At 47.5% G+C, this 10,272-nt stretch overlaps 1 protein-coding gene across 3 annotated transcripts in view; it reads right to left on the bottom strand.

Annotated features, from left to right (window-relative positions):
* Positions 1–2,890: 2,890 nt before the first annotated feature.
* Positions 2,891–10,272, bottom strand: part of LOC122422514 (sine oculis binding protein homolog) — a 165,231-nt gene continuing 157,849 nt past the window's right edge. For all 3 annotated transcript variants that reach the window (XM_043438946.1, XM_043438947.1, XM_043438948.1), the window contains one exon: positions 2,891–4,823. The gene's annotated coding sequence lies outside the window, so the exon portion shown is untranslated. The remainder of the gene's footprint in view (positions 4,824–10,272) is intronic.

The raw sequence follows: 10,272 nt of genomic DNA, 5'->3' as shown, positions 1-10,272 counted from the left end.
CCTCCTCCCTTGAGCCCCAGAAACAAAATGAAACTCCGAACGCAGCCTTCCCCTGTCTGTCTCACGGCGGCTCTGGTTTCTGGGGTTTCCCGTCCTCTTCTCCCGTTAGGCTGGTAGGAGAAAAGGGCCTCAACTCAGCCAGAGTTTTCTGTTGCAAGGATGGAGAATAGCTCTTCAAGGATGCCGAGGTAGGAAGGCCAAGGTGCCCTCCCTTGAGGAGCCTGGATGATGTGGGAAGAACAGGTGAGAAGAGGCTTCGGCGCATTTAAACAAGAGCCGTGGGAGTCAGAGGGAGAAACAACCAGCTGCCCCTCAGAGAAGCAGGCCTTCCATGCAGAGGTGGCACATCGGCTGAGCTTTGAAGTGGTTGCCTTGTTCATTGTGGTTACAGATGATGGTAAGAAGGAGGGCTTTCCACATGCGGGGCCTAGGAGGTACGAGGCAGCTAAGCCGGGATCCGCTTCCTCAAGGACTTCACAGACTCGTAAAGGCATGGCCAGGTGAGCGACTGGACAAGCTGGGTGTGCTATGCACTGGACGGAGGTGGGCTTGGAGGGGCCCCAGCCCAGCGGGGAGGCGAGGAAGTGGGCCCTGCAGACTCCTCATGAAAGCGTCCCCAGGGTAGTTGTCAAGTGTTGAAGGGCTACAGATACTGCCCTGGGAAGACAGGGACAGACATTCAAGGCCAAGGCAGCTCCTTGTGCAAAGACACAGGAGTGGGAGAGAGAGCAGGGGGGTCAGGAAACAGTTCCTAATTCCGCAGATGGCGTGCAGGTGAGGCTGAGGGCAGGGAGCCGGTGGGGCTGGAAAGGCCGGCAGGGGACAAAGCAGGGAGGGTTTTGGATGACACCCCATAGGCCACAGGGAACTGCTGAAGAGCTGTAAGCAGAGTGGACACATCCCCGGGAAGGACCCTGTGGACGTTTGTCAAGGAAGCTGAGGCTAAGCTCAGGAGCAGAGGAGGAGCCGGAGAGGGCAGGGAGCAGGTACGGATCTCGAGTGCCTTTGCCCCTGGGCCCCAGCCCTGGCCTTTGGCATCTACAGGTCTGCTTGCAGCTTCCAGTGTCAAGGGAGCGTCTGCAACACGAGGTGGCTTTGGACAGCTGTGAATCCAGGCTCCAGGTGTACATTCACATAAACCCTGGGAACTTACAGAGAGGTCCTGCTGAGACCAAGAAGTGGTCCATCTTTTCCACAACCCCCTCTTCCCACCACGTGTAAGCCACCCTGCGCAGGGGCGCTGAGCTCTGGTCTCTCCTGGGCCACCCTCGGCATCACATATGGGCATGTTCAGTGGGCCTTTGCTAACCAACAGGGGATTCACTGCCCAATTTCTCTGAAAGCAGAGTGGCCTCAGCACATCCACACACCCAACAAGCCATGGAGTGGGGTAACCATGAACACTCAACTCTCTGGCTTAGTTTTAAATGAGGGCCACTTTAGAACGACAAACTGAATCACTACCAGGAACTTACAAAACTGCATTACTGCACCACAAAATGACAGTCCATGAAGATGTCAACAGTTTTTCTGCAGATTGGATGTGCAACCTGGGTTCTGGGGGCCAAACCCCTGGGTTTGAATCCCATTCTGTCACTCACTGGCCACATGATCTGGGGCGACTACTAAATGCACTGAGCTTTTAGATCCTCACATGCAATTAAAAAAAGGGGAGAAATACTATGACCTTCTGTGAGTCAATGAGGCTAATAATGTACTTGTACTCAACACATGTTCATAAATGTTGGCATAATTATTTCTATTTCTGTGTATACACTTTTGATAGCCCAAGAGGATTCTGTATTTCAGGGAACACTGAGATTAAGAGAAGGAAGAGAAAGAGGAAAAGGTGTGCTGTCTGATGAGACACCACGGAATCTTTTCTTGTTGAAACAAAGGGAGCTTTTGTTTCCTGAAGGGTCAACATGTTTGCTGGACAATCTTGGACTACAGACAAAAGCAGAATCAGTATCCTGGGTGATGGTGTCTACAGCCAAGTGCAGATAAATAATGCTATCAGAGACTGCACCAGACCGCCCCAGCCGGGTGCCCGCCCCTGTATGAACTCGGCTGGGGCTGAGGGGTTCCCATGGAGTCAGAACCATATCCTCACACTTGGAGCCTCCAAGATCCCTCAGGCTCCACAAGACAGAGAAACTAGGTTGTCAGAATCCACCCTAAAGATGGTTATTTAGAGAAGACTGCTGATGGTGCCTAAGTTTTTTCAATGAACATTTGTTTTTTGACAAGTGAAACCAACTCAGTGTGGAGCCTGGGCAGGTCAATTCACTTTTCTTAGGCTTCAGTTTGTTTATTTTTATATATGTAAAACAAGAGGATTGGGGTAGATCTACACTGACTAGAACTAGGTATTCATGTACTTTCCATCTTAGAAACTTTCTGATGTTTAATTCAGGTACCAAAGCAAACCAGATTGACTCTTCCTGTTCACGAAGCACTCCTGACCTACAGGTGAACTGATGTACTGATGGGAGCGGAGTCCACTGGGGAGTTTTGCTTCTAGCGCATGGCGCTTCCTGAGCCTTAGAACCAAACCCTTGGAGCCAAAAGAATCAGGACTTGGAGAGACTTTGGGAAGGGACACCCCAGTCTACAGGCCCAAGAGCTCACTCCACATGTGCTGTGTGTTGTCAGTGATGGACACAGTGGGAAATCAGACCCTCAAACAGACCAGGTGGGCTCTTGTTTGCAGAGATGCAGGTTGGGAAGGGCCAGCTTCACTCCTTCTATTTTGACACCGTTTAAAACTGACTTTATGTAAAAAAAAAAAAAAAATTTCCCCTGGGGGAAAGACACGAACACCTTCTGTAACAAGGAAAATAACAACAATAGTCATAATAATGAGAAAAGCAAAATAAGCACATGTAAGTGCATTTTTCTTTCTTAGAGGTTTATTTTTGTTTGATGAATCGGACACTGGGTCAGGGAGCGAGGAGAACGTTGGGGGCCCCCCGCAGGGAAAGGGGTGCCCAGAGGTGGGGCTGCTGCGTCCTGCGTGGGCGGGTTTGGTGTTGGGGTCAGTTGGTTGGTTTAATCGGTGGCTGGAAGTTTTCCTTTTGTTCACTTTTATAAATCTCTCCCTGGGCTTGCGAGCTTCCCCTCCCTCCCGCCCCCTTCCCCTGCCCCCTCCCCCCAATTTCATTTTTAAAAAGCGAGCTCGCTCGTCAGGTGTGTCCCCCGAAGCTCTCACAGCTCTAATAAATAAGGAGCACCTGTAAGACAGTAGCTTGACTTGTTAAGTGACTCTGTACAAAGGAGGATATAGAAATACAGTATGTACACCGCATCCACGGCCCCGTGGTGCTTCAGGGCCAGCGTGACACCATCCTGGCCTCGCCCGCCCGCCCCCTCCTGCTGCCAGCTCAGCGGCCTGTGGGCGGGGGCACCTGGACCCCTCCAGAGGGAACAATTGCTTTATTGGAGTTAGTAAACAGATACACTGAATCACAAGGTGATTTGATTTTTTTTTCTTTTTTCTTTAGTTTTCTTCTTTTTTTGGATTTTTTTTCTTATTTTTTCTTTTTTTTCTGTACTCATCAGAATGGGATACTCCACAACTGTCTCACCAACTCAGTGCCAGTACACATGCTCTAGAGGACTTCTGGACTCCCAGCTAACAACTGTACAAGTGCACACAAGAAAATCTACCCTGTTATCCTCCACCCACTGATTGAGGATCGAATTGCACATTTCTCTTAACCATGACAGGAGAAAGCAAACAGTGAAACAGAATCATGGGTGAGCTTTCTCACTTTCCCTCCTGTTTTCATTGGTTTGTCCATACCATTCTAATTATCATGAAAGGGCTCTGCGTATAGGGAGATTGCTTCACTGACTTCCTGGATCACCGAAAACCATCAGGGTTGAAATTTCATCCAAGTCTTTCGTGACGCCCAGCAAATATTCCCCCTCGGATTATTTTACACCTTCAGGGCATTTTGGTCTTCAGTTCAACACTCTTGCTCTGTTCCCAAATGGGGCGCTATTTAGGGGAATTTAAAGAGAAAGCTGAGAAGAATAAACATTTACCGAGTTCTCTTGGCATTCAGTCTCTGAAAAACCACAGTATAAACTATTCATGCTGCTTCTTACATCTGTCAAATCGAAAATTAAAAGCCATAAAAGTGTAACACTGAAAATATGGCATTAAAAAGGATAAAGGTGGCCTTTGTAAAAATAACAAGAAAAGTATATTAGCCAATAAAATATTCTAACTCTTCATTTAAAAGTGCATCCTGGGCAGGACAGAGATGAATCTGGAAGCGTTGGGACTCCAGTACGATCCCTCTCCGCCGTCAAAACGTGAACAGTATAGGTCCAAAACCGTACAATGCAAATCACAACTCTTCGTGTAGCAGCAAAACCACAGCAGTTTTTAAAAAGATTAAAAAAAGATTTTTGTTTTCAAATCCGGATCGTCTTCCAGCCTCACCCTCTGAGCCTTGGAAGATGGGGCAGGGAGAATACCTACATTGGTCCTTGTGGCTTGTTGGTGTTTTGTTGGTTTTTTTTTTTTTTTAAACCAGGGGCAAAATCCCTAAGTTCCTCTGGGGAGAAGCAGAGATGGTGGCGGCAGGAAGGCTGGGCCCGCTTGGTGGGTCCAAGACGTGCTGGCTTCTCTGGGCTAGAGGCCACTGAGGGAGAGCTGCTTCCTCTGAGATGCTTAATGACAGGAAGCGGCTTTATTTGCTTGAGTTTTAGCCAGAGGGGGTGGTGAGCGGACCAGCTGGTGTCATTGGATGGCGAGATATGGTTTGCTCTGCGCCCTCTCTCCACGCAAGGTACCCTGTGAGTGCGCGTTCCTAGAAATAGAGGAGAAGGGGTTTGTTAGAATCCACTGGACCAAACCGCCCCCCACCCCCAGGCTGGGGAGAACCCCGGCATTAGTCAGGGCAGCGCGCTCCCCAGCCGGCAGGTCAGCCTGGAGAAGGGGCCCCACAACGGGGTGGCACGGCCTGGTTTCCACACGACTTTCATTCACGGTTCTGCGCAGGGTCAGGCCTGCCAGCTTTGTGTGAGGAAATGAAACTCGAGTCGCTTTTTGGAATACCATAATGAGCATGGCGCACCACGCCCTCGCCCAAAGACCACAGCGGCATCCTTTGCAACCGGCAGCTTTCGCTCTCCACGTTAGTGCACCCCTAACTGGCAGGAGGTCTTTGGAGCTGCTCAAGGGCACCTCCAAAGACAGGCAGGGTCGTTAGGGGACCTGGGGCTGCAGACCGCACCCCCGTACCTCATGTAACAGCCCCGAGGTTTGCTGCAAAGGAGGAAGGCCATGAGATGAATGTTTTAGCATGTGAAAAATTCCTGAGACACCCAGACCTCTCTTTAGGGGTTTCCTCCAGGGACCACTGAGCTGGAAGAAGTGTCTCTCTCTGTGGGTCAGGCCTGAAAGGTGAGCCGCTCACATCCCCTCACATCCAAACCAAGCACGGGGCTGGTCCCAGTGCAGCAGGTATGAACGGGACGGTCACCAGAAAAGTGGGGAACACCCATCCCAACTTCCACCACAGATGTCGGGCTCTGCCTCTCTATCCTTACTGGCTTATTTCATTTGCTACCAGTTTCTTGGCTTGAAATTCAACCTCCTGAAGCTACTCTGCCGTCACCCCTAGGAAGCAGCCATTTAGAAGTTGGCCAACCAAACTGTGAAGTCCCTGAGGTGTGGGGTGGTGTCTGTTTAACTCACGTCCCTACACCCAGGGACAAATGTGTTCAGCTCAACACACATTTGTCAAATGAATGGGAGTCAAACAACTCTTGTCCCCCGTGTCCCCAAACAGTACTTTCTTCCCCTCTGCCCGTAAATGGGGATGTCAGAAATGTGAACGGGTAGAATTTGGCTAACATGACGTGGTAGCAGAGGGCTCGTAAACATCTTTACAACTGTTGAGATTATTCCTAGAACAATGAACAAATAATTTCAGGTGATAGAATGGAGAACTTGAAGGGACCCCAGAGATAATATACACAATTTCCTCATTTTATAGACGAAGAAATGGAGGCCACAAAGAGACCTGGAAACGTGCTCAGAGTATCTGCAGCATGAATTTAGCACAAGTGTGAAGAGGTCAAAATGCCCGCTGGGAGGACTACATCCAAGCTCGTGCTTTGAACCCTGCTATCCAAATCCTGGTGTTAATGGTAACCATAATAATGATCAGCCAAAAAACAAGACTTGAAAATCTGAATGTGCATGACAGGAAATGCCTGAGTTCCCCAAATCACATTAAATCACCAGATCCGTGTGCATTTAATATGTATATTAAATAACCAAAGTGAAAATGCAAAACACCACAAATATGCAATGGGAGTGGAATTACAAGGCCATGGAAACCTTTTCATTTGGCATGGTCAGATTTGGAAATGTGAATATTTATCTCAGAATAAAGAGCTCACTTTAATTTCTTTTCCTCTTCTTCCTTCTCTTTCATTCCTTCCTTTCTCTTTCTTTCTTGCTTTCTTTAAGACAGTGGTGAAAAGAGGTACCAAAACAAAAACACTAAGAGCCACCATCACATGAGAGATCACAAAGGACTGAGAAGAGAACTTGGAAACTGATCCAAATGGACAGAGCACAGCTTTTTCTGGGGAGGATTTATTTTTGTGTAAGAAGCACAGCAAGAAACTTGCTGTGAGGGGAGGAAAGCCATCCCTACCTCTGGGCTTGGGACCAAGAGTGACCAAATCTCACAGTCAGAGGGGACCTCTGAATCCTTTCTTTAAAAAGGAAAAAAAAAAAAAAGGTGTTTAATGCTTTCTTCCAGTGACTGGGAAACACCACCATTTTGAATTACTCACTCAAGAATGCTACAACTGCTTTTTCAAGGATATAGCTTTTTTCTTTAATGTGAGCGTGACCGCCTCCAAAGGGGAATATGTCTCAAATAAGTCTCCTTATATTGAAATCGCCTTTGGACAAAGGCCAAACACGGACAGCAACAGCCTACTTGGAGAAAATCTCCAGGCTTTCATAAGGGACCAGGAAAACGGGATTATAATGAGAGCCATTCTGGAACCTTAACTATAGCGTTTGCCATCCCAAACACTATAATAATCATTATTATTCTCTGGTATCTATTATTGTCTGGTAAATAATATGTGTTTTCCCCCAAAGTTCTAAAGGGTGCAGCTGCACCGCACTCTATTTTTTGCAGCCCCACTCCTGCTGCTCGGAAAGCCTCCTCACACCAAGCTTATTTTAATGGCTAAAGGCAAAATCTGTACCATTTCCTTCCCTCTCCCCACACACGTGCCATGTCTAGGACACCCACCCAGGCAGGATGGTGGTGTTGCCGAAGTGCGAGTTGCTCTCGCCGGATGATATTTGAGGAGGGGGTGAACTGAAGACCTCCTCCTCTGTCCTCCTGGCTCTGGCTGGTCAGGGCAGCCCCTCTGTTGGTGACAGGAATCAGTGAAAATGAAGAACCAAGCTTGGGAGTCACCTTCCTGAGAGCTATTGGCTGGCAAGGTGTGAAACTCAAGAGTGGGGAGGGAGTGAGCTTGGGGTTTTAGAAAGTGCTCGTGGCAGGAAGTTCCAGGGCCCGAGCTGACCCTTGCCCAGCAGAGACATCGCATGGGACAATCTGTCCTCTCTGTCTAAATTTCCTGATCTAAGGGGAAAGTTCTACAATAAGTGAGACAGGGAAGTAGACTATAGTCCAGCACAAACCCTCTGCAGCCATGTGACCTTGATTCCTTAACCCCCTGGGCCTGGATTCTTCCTCTGTGAAATGCAGGCCTGGGTGAGATTTTCTATTACATCTTCCAACTCTCATATTCTGTGATTGTATTTATAGGATCTTTGGACCGAAGCCATCATCAAGTATGGAAGTACACACTGTAGAAGAAAGACTATTAACGTCTCTACCCTGAAGTCCTAAGGTTCAGAAAAAGTCTCCTATCTCTCTCTCTCTCTCTCTCTCACACACACACACACACACACACACACACACACACACTCCTCTCTTAAGGGAAGTGTCTCTTAATGCAAGCAGTTCTGTTTGTGCCTCATGTTTGGGTTTTCCTCTGAACTCGGGGTTTGCTGAAGGCAGGACAGCCCAGGGCCCTGCCACATGGAATGTCTCACACACACACGCGCACAGCCCATCCCATGGACCATGCAGGCACCGTGTATGAAAACCGCTCCGCAGTGCACGATCTCCGGCAGGCACACACAGCCGGTGCCCTCAGGACTCCAGGCCCAGCTGCCCCTTTGGCCAGAGAAAGGCAGTGTCTCCTTCGTGGAGTCACAACTGTACACCAAGTGCACAGAGCCAGCCTCTGTCCACCAACACTTTCCCTTTTCACGAGGACAGCACTGCAAAGACCGAGTTACTTTTCCTTTATCACACGAGCACTTTCAGAGCACAATAGAAAACAAAAATAGGCCTGAGTGTTAATAACTTATCTTAATGTTGATGTTGTCAGCATACATCACTCTCACCTTTTCTTCTATGGCCTTTACAGCCTAACTATTGGCTTAGTGATAATAAATTCGTCTGCCAATCCAGGAGACTTGGGTTCAATTCCTGGGTTGGGAAGATCCCCTGGAGAAGGAAACGGCCACCCACTCCAGTATTCTTGCCTGGAGAATCCCCATAGACAGAGGAGCCTGGTGGGCTACAGTCCATGGGGTAGCAAAGAGTCCGACACAGCGTAGCGACTAAACAAGATAGATGCAGGTTGCATTTAAAAGGAAATTTTCTAATTTACACATTCCCAAATGTAAATGTGTAGCCACAGAAAATGTCTGTATTCCAATGAAAAATGTCTTACTCTGTATTTTCAAGATCCAAGATTCCACCTCTGTGAGGAAGCCTGCCTCCATTAATCTAGTCCATTTTCCCAAACTTTTATTCTTCTTTGATTCCTTAAATACCTTTGTCATTAGCATAATCAAAATCCCGGAGGTTTGTCCTGTCTTCTAGAATGCAAGTTCTCCAGGTCTGTCATATATATTCCCCAGAAACCAAAATCCCGTGGCATCAACCCTATGATGTGCAAGAGATGCCCACTGCCAGGCTGGCTTGTCTTTGTCCAGTTATCCCGGCCCTGCCATGATGCCACTCACTCGGGCACGTCGGCCCATCACTTATCACAGTTAAATACAGCTATTACGTGCTGGCTTCAGCCATGCTGTTTATCTGGGACAATAATGAGTCCCCAAGGACTGGACTGCTCTCAGGTAGCTGCAGCTATTCTGGGACGCTCACAAGGGGAGAGCCCCGTGGTCAATGAACAGAGCCGCCTGCACTGGCTGATAAGCCCGGGTGTGACGCCAGATCGTGGTCTCTGCACCAAGCCCATTCCGGACAGGGCTATAGCTTGGGAAGGTTTTGCCAAAAAATGGTTCCCTTTCTCCTCCATCCACCATTGCTTTGTGAAGAGTTCTGAAATGGCTTTTACAAGCTGGAAACTATTTTAATTTACAAAGTAGATGACATCTCTTTTCTTAGAGCTTGCTTGCTAATTGATGAAAGTAATTTAAAAACATCGCTTCTTGTTTCTAGCACGATTGCTTTGGGAAATAACCCATGATGAGAAGGCTGTGGGACAAACAGTAAGTTCCATCACTACTGAGATGCCTAGCCCACAGCTCTGATAAACTAAGGCTCATATTATCTAAAAGAAAAAAAAAATTAAACCAAACATAAGGCCTTGATTTTCTTTTTTAATGATTTTCCTCCTTTAGCAATATCTCTTATTTTACTCTTTAATCAACAAAAATTCCAACCATATAAGACCCTCAACTGGGAAAACTCCATCTTTAATTCTTTGTTTTACAAATTTTTGCTTTTGTTTAGCTGGTTCCATGAGTCAAATGGGCAGAGAGACTTGTTTATTCACACAAGTGGCCACGGCTATCTCTTGCTGACCTCTAAAAGATCCTGGGGGACAAAGAACCCTGACCTGCAAAACCCCTCCTGTGTACTGCAAAAGCCTTTATCTTCTCCCTGGACAATGGATCTTCTTCAGCCACCTCAAGTCCTTTCTAAAACCTGAGAGTTTAAGCAAAACAAATTACCCTGTCTCTGGTCCTTTTCTAAAAACAGGCAGGGATTCATGACTAACTGCACACATTTTTACAAATGTGCTGGAGCAAGTGGCTACATCCATTCGTGAAAGAGAAAAATAAACAAAAAATTACATGATATAGCTAATGTTTTGTAAGAAATTTTGGAAGAAGAGCCTCGATCCCTATGCCCCTTGACTTTCAGGACCAAGCTCTTCCTGTTCAGTAGGGAA

Source organism: Cervus canadensis, chromosome 20 (assembly GCF_019320065.1).
Source record: "Cervus canadensis isolate Bull #8, Minnesota chromosome 20, ASM1932006v1, whole genome shotgun sequence".
NCBI lineage: Eukaryota > Metazoa > Chordata > Mammalia > Artiodactyla > Cervidae > Cervus > Cervus canadensis.
The sequence above is the reverse complement of the archived record's forward strand: the minus strand, read 5'-3'. Positions and strand labels throughout refer to the sequence as shown.